Genomic DNA, 13,329 nt, shown 5'->3' with positions numbered 1-13,329 from the left:
ACGTACCAAAGAGAAAAAAAGGCTAATGCTGTGGTGTTAAATATTTCATTATTTTAGTTGCATGCAAAGGACTAAACAGGACTTAGCTATTGGACCAATTTTTCAGGTTAGTTAACATCAACTAACCTGTAAACACTTAAAGCCAACACATCTATTCGTTCAATTCTAATGGAGCATTGCCGTTTTTGGTGTGGCTTGGCTCGCCTGCGGTGTGGATGGATGGCGAGCGTTTCTGATGGTGTCGTACTCTTAGATGAGGTCTAAATTACATCACGCCTGTCAATGATTTCTGCACATCTCATTACGAGAGATACAGAAGGGAGATGGAAAGACCTCAGTCGGAAATCCAAGGAAAAATGTCAAGAGTCATTTATTTGCCAAAGCTTTAAGATTAAATTCAACATAAAATTACATTTGTAACTCTTTAAATAAGGTTATATTTGTTAATATTAGTTATACCACGGGTCTTTTGAATGCTGTATTCTGATTGGCTGAGAAATGTCAAATTGGCTTGTCAAATGTCTTAAAAATAGCACCAGAGCAATGTTTGTGGTAACCGTGGTATAAGATGAATAATTGACTCCGGTCCTTTGAATTATTTGAAAATAATGCATTATTTTCTTATAATTTAATGGCCCGTCGTCAATTACTCCTTACTTAATGCATTGCTAATAATGAGCATTTATTAATACCTGTACAATTGTTCATGTTTTTTTATTCTGCATTAGCAAATGTTAATCCATTACATGTACTAAGATTAATAAATGCTGTAGAAGTATTGTTAGTTCATCTTAACTAATGCATCAACAAATACAATCTTACTGTAAAGTGTTACCAATTTTTTATTATTGGTCTTAAGACGAGGTATAATTTGGGATTTAGAGATCTGTGTGGTATTCCAAAGCGCTTTTCCGCCACGATCATCACACTGCGCATCATAATCCTGACCGAGCCGAAGTAAATCACTGCATAAACGAATCAATACGCACTAATTGTTTTTCATCGTACAATTAGTCCGAGGCTTTGCGGAAAACAGAAACCATTTCCCACTAATGACCGCCGCATCTGCGCGTCCCCTCATCAGGAGGTGCAGATGATCCTATAGAATGATGCGGGTTCGAGTGGGGGCTGCACGTCATTGGCTGCCGAGGAAGGTTAATTGACTTTGCGTTTAACATGCTAAATTATTCCAGTTTGCCTGCATGGCATTAGGGGCCGCAAGACCCCCCTCCCATCCGAGGTCAGACTGGACCAGTCATTAATTAAACTTGTGACATTTAGCTAGATGAGTTTCCTCTGAGTGAGGATGATATTATTAATATTAACGGCCCTGTGTGAATAGAAGCTGTAACCGAGCGTGTTTTTTTTATTGCATCGGGTAGATTGAATCTTCCTCAGGCAGCATCTTTCAAATGAAAAAGCAGGGTGGGATATGGAGATTCTGGCTCGGGCATACAGTAGCTGGTGTCAAGCGAAATGTGATGCGTCAGGCGTTTCGTGTGTAAAGCTTGTTCACTTTTAGAGAATGTCTAAAAGAAATTGTGTTGCACGTTGCAACGATGCATTTCGAAACGGCCTAATGCACCAGGCAGTTTGCGTTTGCGTGGATCTGAAGTGCTAATGGAGAATCATTAATGTAATTTATGTAGATGCAAAATGCAAGAGTGTCATTGGTTTTGCATGTCAAGGCATTAGCGTGGAGATGATGTTTGAAAATTGCATTAAAACGGAAGCCCACCCGTGTATCATAAACAAAGTGGATTGTGGTGCCGTTGTACCTTCATTGAGACCCTTCCCCCATCTCATTGGTTTTAATAGCGGGCAGCGCAGAGCTGTGGTGAGCATTTCAGCTCCTCTTGTGTTCTGATAGATGGGCCCTGCTGATACATGATCTATGATGTATGCGGAGAAAGGCCAGCTCATCTTTATTCATGAGCACAGCGCTGTGATTTCCTCTTAAAGAGACAGAGTCTCGGATTCGGCACGAGAATGACGCACATTGTTAAAATATCACTGAGCGTTTTTTAGCGCAAAAAATAATGCATTTTCCTACGGATGAATGTTAAATGGATATTGTTTGCTTCAGATTTCATCAGTGCTTTTCACAGTAGATTAGCCAGTAGCGGCATTATCATTATTTTTCAGTTGAATCATTAAGAGATTCACGTACTGTGTGTCATGTTGGTTCTCTCCACTGAAGCAGGTCGAGGTGACTATAATGATCTCCCAGAATCTGAAATAGGACCGGCCTCGCTTCCAACTCATTAAAACCAACACTGTGCTACTTAAGACAACGTGTTCCCTTAACATGGATGTACCGAGAGATTGCATCGGCAAATTCTGTCATTTTCTATCTGTATTTCATTTAAGATCCTCATTAGATGCAAAAGCGCAGGACGCCACCTGTTATCTTTCTATTTCTGGAAATGGCCTATATTGTTTCTGTTTTCTCTCGCGCGCCATTAAAGTATCTTTCCCGCAGTAGACGTTTAGAGGGGAAACCTGCTAGCTATCTGTCTCTGAAATGACTTTTTAATGGCCGACCAGATTTGCTCATCTATCACAGGTCTGTGGCGCTCTCGATTCTCAGATAAACTCAAATAAATTTGGTTACTAATGTTCACGCAGCTGCCGTTGCACTCGTCCATATGCAGTACCTTACAGGGAATGGCAGGAAAATTCATCGGTGTGGGTTTTTCTCATGCAGAATCGTTCGCTCAAAAAAAGTTAACAATAAATAGCAGTAAACCAGGTCAGTCTCAACACCTAATCATTGCTATGGGGTTACATTCTCACTTTAGCAAAGAGGATTATGTGTTTTACATATTTGAATGATGCAAAACACAGAAGTGCATGGTTGCATTGTAATATTAACTAAATTGGTATATGCAATACAATACAGAATATGAATATTAAATTATTCACTTTATTGTCAAATGAAACTTGCATGCAAATATTTTTCGCACATACACACACACATGCATATATATATATATATATGTAAATGTGTGTAAATTTTTGTGGCATCTAGTGGTGAGGTTGTGAATTGCAACCAACGGCTTGGTCCACTGCTCACCCCTTGTTTTGAAACGCATAGAGAAGCTAAGGTAGCCGCCATGTCATCATCGTCAGACACAACTTAGTAAAAAAGTTTTTCCGTTAAGGGTTTTTGTAGAAACATGGCGGCACAAAATGGCGACTTCCATGTAAGGGGACCCTCTGTGTATGTAGATAAAAACGTCTCATTCTAAGGTAATAAAAACATAAAAGTTAATTTAAAAAAGGTCTTCATACACCTCTGATAATATAGTTTTTTATATTATTTTGCATTTCTGTCAAGAGATACTTCTAAAAAGTACACACTGCATCTTTAAGTTTTGACCTGTGATAAGTTTACAACTTATAAAAACGTATATGTTATTATAAAAATATATATGTTGACTTGAAAAAATGCACATAAGTGCACATAATACATACATGCAAACTGGATATACATGGGTATACATGATTTTAGTACTAATAAAACAACAACAACAAACATGGCGGCTATAGGCCTAGTTATATCATGTTTAACACAGATTAACTATGGATTTGCTACAGTTGGGGAAATCATTACAGCAAATAAACATTTACTATAATAAAACCATGGTTCATTTTGATTTAAACATGTTTATGTGTAGTACCATAATTTGATCTGGTTTTGTTTTAAAAAAGTTAATAGTGGCATTTTGAGGTTACTTAATATAAAAAAAAGAACAATTCCAGTTGCCTGAAGTACACACAACATGTAATACAGAGATTCGTGATATAGTCACGTAAATGTTTTTTCGTGATCGTATAACGAATTTCTGTTATTGTGTGATTATCATGTATAGCTTTTTCCTATTTTCAAACCATTGTTGATTCGGTTTAGGGTTAGATTTGGTGTTTGCATTAGAATGTCACTTTGTGTATTGGTTTATACTATTGATTTATTTTTATACATTTCGCCTGGTATTAGGGTTAAAGTTGGATTTGGGTAAGGATGTCATTTTATGTAAATCTAACCCTAAACCAAAGTGACAATGGTAAGAAAATAGGACGAAACAGTTGAGTAACCAATATGTGATAATCACACCAAAACAGAAATTTGTTATACGATCACGAAAAACGCGGAAATTTGTGATAATATCACAAAAAAGAATAAAAAATGTACGAAATTTTGTGAGACTGGGTTGGTAATACAGTAAATAACCAAATGCCGCATCTAAGCATTTGCTGAGTAATTCACTTTCCCCTTTGTGGATTGTTGTGTCAGTTGGCAGTATAATATTTTGGGTGAGCATATGTTTCTGAAGGGCAGGAACTGAGCTATCATGTTAGTGGAGAGAGGGTGTTGGGGGGAGCTTTTTAAAAATCAAGCCTGTGAAATGAGATGCTAATCAGAGGCAGCAGGGGCATAACCGAGCTACGCGTGGCTGCCGCAAAAATCTCGCACTGATATGATAAATTATGCTAAATCTTTGACCCTCCGACCCCGAGGAGTCTGGCGCATGAAGGTTGGTTATATGGTTTGGGACCCTCACCCTGCATGTGTGATGTGTTGCTCGGGACAGGTGGTGCAGTGTCATACGTCCATGTTTACGTAGGGAGGAGAGTAGTATGCAGGGCTTGAGATTTTGTAGGGTGTGTGGCAGAAGGTTGGCAGGACGGCATACCCAGGTTGGAGAGGTACAGCGATGGGGAGGAGGGGTCTATCCAAGGGTAGCTTTTGCTACGGCATTAGCATAAGAAAAGTGTGCAGTGTAGTGGTTGCACTGAGCTGTTCGCACTTGATAACAACAAGAAGCGTGCCAGACAAACACACACTTAATCGTACATGACATCTCACCAGGTGGTGGCCAACGGCACATGTCTTCAACTCATTCTTGTTTTTTTATCCTTTTTTTCTCTTTGGTACGAGAGGATAAATCCTTAAAGTGTCGTTTGTCACTCAGCTAGGATTGTGGTCCATACAAAAGCTTGGATTAGGGCTTTTGGTTTCTAGTTTGTTTACCTCGTCAAAGAAACACAGCGGCTGTGTTCTGGCCCCGTTCTGTTTGTCAGAGCCGAGCTAATATGTGAATATTTTAAAACAATTTTATATTAGAAGCCCCTGCATACCCACTGTGTCACTTCTTCATTATATATGATGGATAGCCCAATTTAAAAAGCTGCTGAGGGAGTCTAATTTAGGCATGAGATTTTTAACGAGATTAAACATTTCACATTCATAGCGGGTAATCGATGCAGACATTTCTATCATACATAGACCTAGCTGCTCCAGTGTTTACATACAGATTTAAATATATCCGTCATAGAGTAATTACATTACAGTCACATCATAGGAGAATAGCCATTCTTGGGCTTGGACACTCTTATTTACTTTATATCGAAAATATTAAATAAGTCTGCAAGGTCAGTGTAGTGAAGGAAGTATTTTGCAGTATTTAAATGGCACGTATCTGCCCTCCCTTTTCATTTCCTGTTCGGATTTTATTTTTGATTCCCTTCCTGATATGCTTAGTTTTTGTTTCCCTTTCTGTTGTGTTTTTGTTTCCTTTTCTGTTCCCTTTCCTTTCCTGTTATGTGTTCGTTTTTTTTTTTCTTCCTGTTCTTTTTCATTTTTGTTTCCTTTCCTACTATTCCAGATTTGTTTACCTTCCTGCTCTCTTTTTTTGTTTCCCTTCCTGTTATGCTTAGTTTTTGTTTCCCTTCTTGTTATGCTTCGTTTTTGTTTACCTTCCTGTTATGTTAGTTTTTTCCTTCTTGTTATGTTAGTTTTTTCCTTCTTGTAATGCTTAGTTTTTGTTTTCCTTCCTGTTATGGTTAGTTTTTCCTTCCTTTTATGCTTCGTTTTCGTTTTCCTTCCTGTTATTTTAGTTTTTTCCTTCCTGTTATGGTTAGTTTTTTGTTTTCCTTCCTGTTATGGTTAGTTTTTCCTTCCTGTTATGTTAGTTTTTTTCCTTCCAGTTATGCTTCGTTTTTTTGTTTTCCTTCCTGTTATGGTTAGTTTTTCTTTCCTGTTATGTTAGTTTTTTCCTTCTTGTTATGCTTCGTTTTTGTTTTCCTTCCTGTTATGGTTAGTTTTTCCTTCCTGTTATGCTTCGTTTTTTTGTTTTTCTTCCTGTTATGGTTAGTTTTTTTCCTTCCTGTTATGCTTCGTTTTTGTTTTCCTTCCTGTTATGGTTAGTTTTTTCCTTCCTTTTATGCTTCGTTTTCGTTTTCCTTCCTGTTATTTTAGTTTTTTCCTTCCTGTTATGGTTAGTTTTTGTTTTCCTTCCTGTTATGGTTAGTTTTTCCTTCCTGTTATGTTAGTTTTTTTCCTTCCTGTTATGTTAGTTTTTTTCCTTCCTGTTATGCTTCGTTTTTTTGTTTTCCTTCCTGTTATGGTTAGTTTTTCCTTCCTGTTATGTTAGTTTTTTTCCTTCCTTTTATGCTTCGTTTTCGTTTTCCTTCCTGTTATTTTAGTTTTTTCCTTCCTGTTATGGTTAGTTTTTGTTTTCCTTCCTGTTATGGTTAGTTTTTCCTTCCTGTTATGTTAGTTTTTTTCCTTCCTGTTATGTTAGTTTTTTTCCTTCCTGTTATGCTTCGTTTTTTTGTTTTCCTTCCTGTTATGGTTAGTTTTTCTTTCCTGTTATGTTAGTTTTTTTCCTTCCTGTTATGCTTCGTTTTTGTTTTCCTTCCTGTTATGGTTAGTTTTTCCTTCCTGTTATGTTAGTTTTTTTCCTTCCTGTTATGCTTCGTTTTTGTTTTCCTTCCTGTTATGGTTAGTTTTTCCTTCCTGTTATGTTAGTTTTTTTCCTTCCTGTTATGCTTTTTGTTTTTTTGTTTTTCTTCCTGTTATGGTTAGTTTTTTTACTTCCTGTTATGCTTCGTTTTTGTTTTCCTTCCTGTTATGCTTCGTTTTTTTGTTTTTCTTCCTGTTATGGTTAGTTTTTTTACTTCCTGTTATGCTTCGTTTTTGTTTTCCTTCCTGTTATGGTTAGTTTTTCCCTCCTGTTATGTTAGTTTTTTTCCTTCCTGTTATGGTTAGTTTTTCCCTCTTGTTATGTTAGTTTTTTTCCTTCCTGTTATGCTTCGTTTTTGTTTTCCTTCCTGTTATGGTTAGTTTTTTCCTTCCTTTTATGCTTCGTTTTCGTTTTCCTTCCTGTTATTTTAGTTTTTTCCTTCCTGTTATGGTTAGTTTTTGTTTTCCTTCCTGTTATGGTTAGTTTTTCCTTCCTGTTATGTTAGTTTTTTTCCTTCCTGTTATGTTAGTTTTTTTCCTTCCTGTTATGCTTCGTTTTTTTGTTTTCCTTCCTGTTATGGTTAGTTTTTCCTTCCTGTTATGTTAGTTTTTTTCCTTCCTTTTATGCTTCGTTTTCGTTTTCCTTCCTGTTATTTTAGTTTTTTCCTTCCTGTTATGGTTAGTTTTTGTTTTCCTTCCTGTTATGGTTAGTTTTTCCTTCCTGTTATGTTAGTTTTTTTCCTTCCTGTTATGTTAGTTTTTTTCCTTCCTGTTATGCTTCGTTTTTTTGTTTTCCTTCCTGTTATGGTTAGTTTTTCTTTCCTGTTATGTTAGTTTTTTTCCTTCCTGTTATGCTTCGTTTTTGTTTTCCTTCCTGTTATGGTTAGTTTTTCCTTCCTGTTATGTTAGTTTTTTTCCTTCCTGTTATGCTTCGTTTTTGTTTTCCTTCCTGTTATGGTTAGTTTTTCCTTCCTGTTATGTTAGTTTTTTTCCTTCCTGTTATGCTTTTTGTTTTTTTGTTTTTCTTCCTGTTATGGTTAGTTTTTTTACTTCCTGTTATGCTTCGTTTTTGTTTTCCTTCCTGTTATGCTTCGTTTTTTTGTTTTTCTTCCTGTTATGGTTAGTTTTTTTACTTCCTGTTATGCTTCGTTTTTGTTTTCCTTCCTGTTATGGTTAGTTTTTCCCTCCTGTTATGTTAGTTTTTTTCCTTCCTGTTATGGTTAGTTTTTCCCTCTTGTTATGTTAGTTTTTTTCCTTCCTGTTATGCTTCGTTTTTTTTTTCTTCCTGTTATGGTTAGTTTTTTTTCCTTCCTGTTATGCTTCGTTTTTGTTTTCCTTCCTGTTATGGTTAGTTTTTTTCCTTCCTGTTATGCTTCGTTTTTGTTTTTCTTCCTGTTATGGTTAGTTTTTTTTCCTTCCTGTTATGCTTCGTTTTTGTTTTCCTTCCTGTTATGGTTAGTTTTTCCTTCCTGTTATGTTAGTTTTTTTCCTTCCTGTTATGCTTCGTTTTTTTGTTTTTCTTCCTGTTATGGTTAGTTTTTTTCCTTCCTGTTATGCTTCGTTTTTGTTTTCCTTCCTGTTATGGATAGTTTTTGTTTTCCTTCCTGTTATGGTTAGTTTTTCCTTCCTGTTATGGTTAGTTTTTTTTCCTTCCTGTTATGGTTAGTTTTTGTTTTCCTTCCTGTTATGGTTAGTTTTTCCCTCCTGTTATGTTAGTTTTTTTCCTTCCTGTTATTGCTCGTTTTTTTATTTTTCTTCGTGTTATGGTTAGTTTTTCCTTCCTGTTATGTTAGTTTTTTTTCCTTCCTGTTATGCTTCGTTTTTGTTTTACCTCCTGTTATGGTTAGTTTTTTTCCTTCCTGTTATGCTTCGTTTTTGTTTTTCTTCCTGTTATGGTTAGTTTTTTTTCCTTCCTGTTATGGTTAGTTTTTGTTTTCCTTCCTGTTATGGTTAGTTTTTCCTTCCTGTTATGCTTCGTTTTTGTTTTACTTCCTGTTATGGTTAGTTTTTTTCCTTCCTGTTATGCTTCGTTTTTGTTTTTCTTCCTGTTATGGTTAGTTTTTTTTCTTCCTGTTATGGTTAGTTTTTGTTTTCCTTCCTGTTATGGTTAGTTTTTCCTTCCTGTTATGTTAGTTTTTTCTTCCTGTTATGCTTTGTTTTTGTTTTCCTTCCTGTTATGGTTAGTTTTTCCTTTTTGTTATGTTTCGTTTTTGTTTTCCTTCCTGTTATGGTTAGTTTTTTCCTTCCTTTTATGCTTCGTTTTTGTTTTCCTTCCTGTTATGGTTAGTTTTTTCCTTCCTTTTATGCTTCGTTTTTGTTTTCCTTCCTGTTATGGTTAGTTTTTTCCTTCCTTTTATGCTTCGTTTTTGTTTTCCTTCCTGTTATGTTAGTTTTATCCTTCCTGTTATGTTTCATTTTCTTCCTTTCTGTTATGTTAGTTTTTCCCTTCCTGTTATGCTTCGTTTTTGTTTTCCTTCCTGTTATGGTTAGTTTTTCCTTTTTGTTATGTTTCGTTTTTGTTTTCCTTCCTGTTTTCCTTCCTGTTATGGTTAGTTTTATCCTTCCTGTTATGTTTCATTTTCTTCCTTCCTGTTATGTTAGTTTTTTCCTTCCTGTTATGCTTCGTTTTTGTTTTTCTTCCTGTTATGCTCCACTTTTGTTTCCCTTCCTGTTATGGTTAGTTTTTTCCTTCCTGTTATGCTTCGTTTTTGTTTTCCTTCCTGTTATGGTTAGTTTTTTCCTTCCTGTTATGCTTCATTTTTGCTTTCCATCCTGTTATGCTTCATTTTCTTCCTGTTGTGGTTAGTTTTTCCTTCCTGTTATGCTTCATTTTTGTTTTCCTTCCTGTTATGGTTAGTTTTTTCCTTCCTTTTATGCTTCGTTTTTGTTTTCCTTCCTGTTATGGTTAGTTTTTTCCTTCCTTTTATGCTTCGTTTTTGTTTTCCTTCCTGTTATGGTTAGTTTTTTTCCTTCCTGTTATGCTTTGTTTTTGTTTTACTTCTTTTTATGCTTCGTTTTTGTTTTACTTCCTGTTATGGTTAGTTTTTTTTTCCTTCCTGTTATGCTTCGTTTTTGTTTTCCTTCCTGTTATGGTTAGTTTTTTTCCTTCTTGTTATGCTTCGTTTTTGTTTTTCTTCCTGTTATGGTTAGTTTTTTTTCCTTCCTGTTATGCTTCGTTTTTGTTTTCCTTCCTGTTATGGTTAGTTTTTCTTTCCTGTTATGTTAGTTTTTTTCCTTCCTGTTATGCTTCGTTTTTGTTTTCCTTCCTGTTATGGTTAGTTTTTCCCTCCTGTTATGTTAGTTTTTTTCCTTCCTGTTATGGTTAGTTTTTCCCTCTTGTTATGTTAGTTTTTTTCCTTCCTGTTATGCTTCGTTTTTTTTTTTTTCTTCCTGTTATGGTTAGTTTTTTCCTTCCTGTTATGCTTCGTTTTTGTTTTACTTCCTGTTATGGTTAGTTTTTTTTCCTTCCTGTTATGCTTCGTTTTTGTTTTCCTTCCTGTTATGGTTAGTTTTTTTCCTTCCTGTTATGCTTCGTTTTTGTTTTTCTTCCTGTTATGGTTAGTTTTTTTTCCTTCCTGTTATGCTTCGTTTTTGTTTTCCTTCCTGTTATGGTTAGTTTTTCCTTCCTGTTATGTTAGTTTTTTTCCTTCCTGTTATGCTTCGTTTTTTTGTTTTTCTTCCTGTTATGGTTAGTTTTTTTCCTTCCTGTTATGCTTCGTTTTTGTTTTCCTTCCTGTTATGGTTAGTTTTTGTTTTCCTTCCTGTTATGGTTAGTTTTTCCTTCCTGTTATGGTTAGTTTTTTTTCCTTCCTGTTATGGTTAGTTTTTGTTTTCCTTCCTGTTATGGTTAGTTTTTCCCTCCTGTTATGTTAGTTTTTTTCCTTCCTGTTATTGCTCGTTTTTTTATTTTTCTTCGTGTTATGGTTAGTTTTTCCTTCCTGTTATGTTAGTTTTTTTTCCTTCCTGTTATGCTTCGTTTTTGTTTTACCTCCTGTTATGGTTAGTTTTTTTCCTTCCTGTTATGCTTCGTTTTTGTTTTTCTTCCTGTTATGGTTAGTTTTTTTCCTTCCTGTTATGGTTAGTTTTTGTTTTCCTTCCTGTTATGGTTAGTTTTTCCTTCCTGTTATGCTTCGTTTTTGTTTTACTTCCTGTTATGGTTAGTTTTTTTCCTTCCTGTTATGCTTCGTTTTTGTTTTTCTTCCTGTTATGGTTAGTTTTTTTTCCTTCCTGTTATGGTTAGTTTTTGTTTTCCTTCCTGTTATGGTTAGTTTTTCCTTCCTGTTATGTTAGTTTTTTTTCTTCCTGTTATGCTTTGTTTTTGTTTTCCTTCCTGTTATGGTTAGTTTTTCCTTTTTGTTATGTTTCGTTTTTGTTTTCCTTCCTGTTATGGTTAGTTTTTTCCTTCCTTTTATGCTTCGTTTTTGTTTTCCTTCCTGTTATGGTTAGTTTTTTCCTTCCTTTTATGCTTCGTTTTTGTTTTCCTTCCTGTTATGGTTAGTTTTTTCCTTCCTTTTATGCTTCGTTTTTGTTTTCCTTCCTGTTATGTTAGTTTTATCCTTCCTGTTATGTTTCATTTTCTTCCTTTCTGTTATGTTAGTTTTTCCCTTCCTGTTATGCTTCGTTTTTGTTTTCCTTCCTGTTATGGTTAGTTTTTCCTTTTTGTTATGTTTCGTTTTTGTTTTCCTTCCTGTTATGGTTAGTTTTTTCCTTCCTTTTATGCTTCGTTTTTGTTTTCCTTCCTGTTATGGTTAGTTTTATCCTTCCTGTTATGTTTCATTTTCTTCCTTCCTGTTATGTTAGTTTTTTCCTTCCTGTTATGCTTCGTTTTTTTGTTTTTTTCCTGTTATGGTTAGTTTTTTTCCTTCCTGTTATGCTTCGTTTTTGTTTTTCTTCCTGTTATGCTCCGCTTTTGTTTCCCTTCCTGTTATGGTTAGTTTTTTCCTTCCTGTTATGCTTCGTTTTTGTTTTCCTTCCTGTTATGGTTAGTTTTTTCCTTCCTGTTATGCTTCATTTTTGCTTTCCATCCTGTTATGCTTCATTTTCTTCCTGTTGTGGTTAGTTTTTCCTTCCTGTTATGCTTCATTTTTGTTTTCCTTCCTGTTATGGTTAGTTTTTCTTTTTTGTTATGTTTCGTTTTTGTTTTCCTTCCTGTTATGGTTAGTTTTTTCCTTCCTTTTATGCTTCGTTTTTGTTTTCCTTCCTGTTATGGTTAGTTTTTTCCTTCCTGTTATGCTTTGTTTTTGTTTTACTTCTTGTTCTTTTTCATTTTTGTGTCCTTTCCTGTTCTTTCGGTTTTGTGTTTCTTCCTTCTCGCTTTCTTGTTTCCTTTCCTGTTATGCTTCATTTTTGTTTCCTTTCTTGTTGTTTCAGTTTTGTTTTCCTTCCTGTTCTTTCGTTTTTGTTTTCTTTCCTGTTCTTTCGTTTTTGTTTCCCTTCCGGTTATGTTTTAGTTTCCCTTACTGTTCTGTTTAAGTTTCCCCTTTTGTTCTATTTTTGTTTCCCTTCCTGCTATGCTTTGTTTTTGTTTCCCTTGCTGTTATGTTTTTGTTTCCTTTCCTGTTCACTTTCGTTTCCTTTTCTGTTCTCTTTTATTTTTTGTTTCCCTTCCTGTTTTGGTTCATTTTTCCCCTTCCCGTTTTGTTTTCTGTTTCAGTTTCCTTTCTTTCCCTTCATTTTATGTCCTGTTTATATTCAATTTACGGTTTTCGTTTTGTGTACCATTTCACATCCCTTGCGTTTTCTTTTTCCTACTTGTCTTTTTCATCTCCTACCGAATCAACTTCTCCAACTGTGTTTGTCATTATGTAGGCCTCTAATGGAAAAATTTTAATTTTCCTAATCTCCTCTCAACTCTGCATGCAGTCCTTTCCATTTCTTTTATGGAAATATTGCGGTGGTCCTCTGGTGGTCGGTTGGCTGAGGCATGATTTATTTGAGTTATGTGTGGATGTCCAGTATAGAATAGCCCATTGTGTTGAACACAAAGAGAAAGGCCAGTTTCTGCAGCCGGGCAGATGGCACATCCTGGAATCAGAGACAATGGTCCTCAACCAGAGTTCTATTAAAGAACGCAAAGAGCTGCATACTAATCATGCATATATTAAACTGGTGGCCGGCAGTGGACTTTACACACTCTTAAACATATTAAACATGAGAATCTAAAGTAACTGTCACTTAAAATATATTTTATCCTTCCCTAGGATGTTTACAGACATTTAATATCACAGGGCAATGGCACAGGAAATCTTCGAACAGTACATGTGGTATAAGTATATATATATATGTTATTAAAAAACAATTATTCTTTTATCACACACTATATGAAGCAAAAATATGCATTTTATTAAACATGTATTAAAAAATTTCTGTCAGTTTATTGCAATGATGCTTTACAATAATATTCCATTATCCATTTATAAAAAAATACACCATTTTAAAGTGACTGTACACTTATTATAAAAAAATCATTAATAATTCAATGCAAAGTGAAGTAGCTGCTTAAGACACAATCTTCATTATGAAACAACACTCTCATTTTTCGTCATGCTGCCCTCTCCCCCTCTTGCGTCCCTATGCAGGTG

Source organism: Paramisgurnus dabryanus, chromosome 9 (genome assembly GCF_030506205.2).
Source record: "Paramisgurnus dabryanus chromosome 9, PD_genome_1.1, whole genome shotgun sequence".
NCBI classification, from domain to species: Eukaryota; Metazoa; Chordata; class Actinopteri; order Cypriniformes; family Cobitidae; genus Paramisgurnus; species Paramisgurnus dabryanus.
The sequence above is the reverse complement of the archived record's forward strand: the minus strand, read 5'-3'. Positions refer to the sequence as shown.